Source organism: Apium graveolens, chromosome 10 (genome assembly GCF_009905375.1).
Source record: "Apium graveolens cultivar Ventura chromosome 10, ASM990537v1, whole genome shotgun sequence".
Taxonomy (NCBI): domain Eukaryota; kingdom Viridiplantae; phylum Streptophyta; class Magnoliopsida; order Apiales; family Apiaceae; genus Apium; species Apium graveolens.
Window position 1 is genome coordinate 163,894,793 of NC_133656.1, and position 2,549 is coordinate 163,897,341.

The following is a 2,549-nucleotide window of genomic DNA, read 5'->3' on the forward strand; positions in this document are numbered from 1 at the left end:
AAAGTACACATACACATCACATGACATGGTGTTCTCCTTATCGAAAATCAGAGAACCTGCAAATTACCATGAAAAATAACCAAATTTCAACGAAAATGTGGAAGACAAATTTCATCTTATAGTAACAGTAAGTAGCATAAAAATTTAATCGAAAAAAGTCAGAAGCAACATCACACATAGATCAACATCCTTAAATTACATCACACGGTATAACACAATCATAATAAATGAACATTCAAAAGAGAGGGACATAAAACTCGTCATGGTCAAGGGCTTGGTGCCGGCAATATGATTGAGAATTTGAGATGACTCTGTGGCGCAGTCCGGTTTGGTTCAGATTAATTGTCAAATAGAAACCAAATCATATAATTACAATTTCGAAAAAATTCAAATCAACGTGAACTTCGTAATTCAATAAAACCAAAAAACTGGTTCAGAATATACTAAATCGAATATCAATTTCACATGTGAGGTTCGAGCGTCGTCGTCTTTCTTGCTGACTTTCGATCAACGCCATGGCCAAGAATTTTTCAAATCGAAGCACCCTCTCTCTCTCTCTCTTAGAAATATCGGATTCTTTACTAACCCTTTCTTTTCAGATCTTGTTAGATTGTCTTTTATTTTTTTATAATTTATCTTGATCTTTAATTGTTTGATCTATGGTAGTTCAATCAAAATTATATTCTCGGTTTTTTCATCAGATATAGATATAAATAATTGATTATGTGTCATAGTCCAAACTGCATCGTGTTGATTTTTAGATTTAGAATAATTTCATTTAGCAACCAAGCCAGTTTTGATGGAGTGCTTCGTTAGATCGGAATCAAATTGGCTTTGTACAAACGTTCTGTTCATTATGGTCAGGTATAGCTTGTGTGTGTATGTTTCGTGTAAGCGAACTTATCAAGGTAATATTTATCTCTCTGTAAAGTTCTTTGTATGTTTCGACTAATTCTCTTATCACTATTGATCATTTTATTGTTGTGTTTTACTTAATTTGGATAATTGAAGTTCATATTTAGTTATGTAATTTGTTTTGATATTTTTAAAATATTATTTAGCTGTTATAGCCAATATTAAGGATTTATGTCTTTGATACATCTCTTGATTAGTGGGGGAGTCAAATCATGTTTAATGATTCAGTTATATTTTCAAGTAATAATTGTTTATACTTTTAAATTTTAAATTTTGAAATTTGAACTTTTATTAAATGCTTTCGATTTATAATTGAGGAGAATTTCAATCAGACGTTAATGAAAACATTTATTGCTTTTTATTAATTATGAGTGTTGTAACTTATTTCTTTTTGTCACAATTTGCAGAATTTCATATTTGGATCACTAGTGCCTTGATTGAAGAATTTTATTTGTACCTTTAATGAATTTATTAGTGCCTTAATTGAAGGTTTTAATTGGTACCTTTTATGGGTGACCTTTTGATGGCATAATTTTGGCATTTTAGAGAAAATTGTGTGCCAGTTTGTTTTTGGCTTATTTGTGTCTAACTAAAGATTTTTATTTGGTTCGATTTTATTTATTTTTCTTTCTGTTTTAATAATTAATCGAATATAATTTGTTAATAATTAAAATGTACATATATAATTTTTTTAAAAATATTGAATATAGAATCGCTTATATATAAATAATCTATATTGCTATTACATATTTAGATAAGTTTGAATTATAATGAGTCAATGCATTTTAGAACTTGACCCATTGTTCAAAAAATACTCGAAATTTGACTACATGACCCGGCCGAAAAATATCGTCACATTCTACGTTTAGTAAAGTTAAATTACAAGCTCGGCGAGAATATCTTACCAATAATGTGAATTTTTTTAATATCATATGTTAATAAAAAATTAATGTGTTTGAGGTCTTTATATGATCAAGTCAATCGATTATTTATATTAAAATTACTAAATTCACTGGTAACACATTATTATTTTTGGGATTTGTCTCAATTTTAAGAATATTTGAAATTTGAAATGAGATAGCACTAGATTTGTTAAAACTACGATTATATATTAAATCGATTTATTTTTCATTTTTCACTTAATAAAACTAACTTTTTAAAAAGAATTCTTTTAGATCAACAATATTCATTGATCAAGATAATATTGTACAAATATTTTGAATTATTCAAATAAAATTTATATCTAAACTATATTGTAGCATTTGATTCAATGCATTTTATATTATTTAAGGAAAAACATATATTGTTCAATAATTTGAAGTAATTAACCAGTTCAACTGATATTTATAAAACTTTATCGAACTGAAATTTTTTAATTTTAGAAGAATAGTATAAAATGTTATCAAATTATTATATGAAGAAATATTATAGTCATAATGAAAGAAACTTAAAAACGGTTTAAATAACGATATAAATACAATTTTTATTTCGAATTCTTGAAAAAATCATGAATATCAATAATAAGTCTTAAAAATATATAATCCATTTTTATGTTACAACCATGATTGATAACCGGTTGCATAAAAAATAGATATGGATTGTTTGTCAGTGATAATGTGAATACCATATATAAA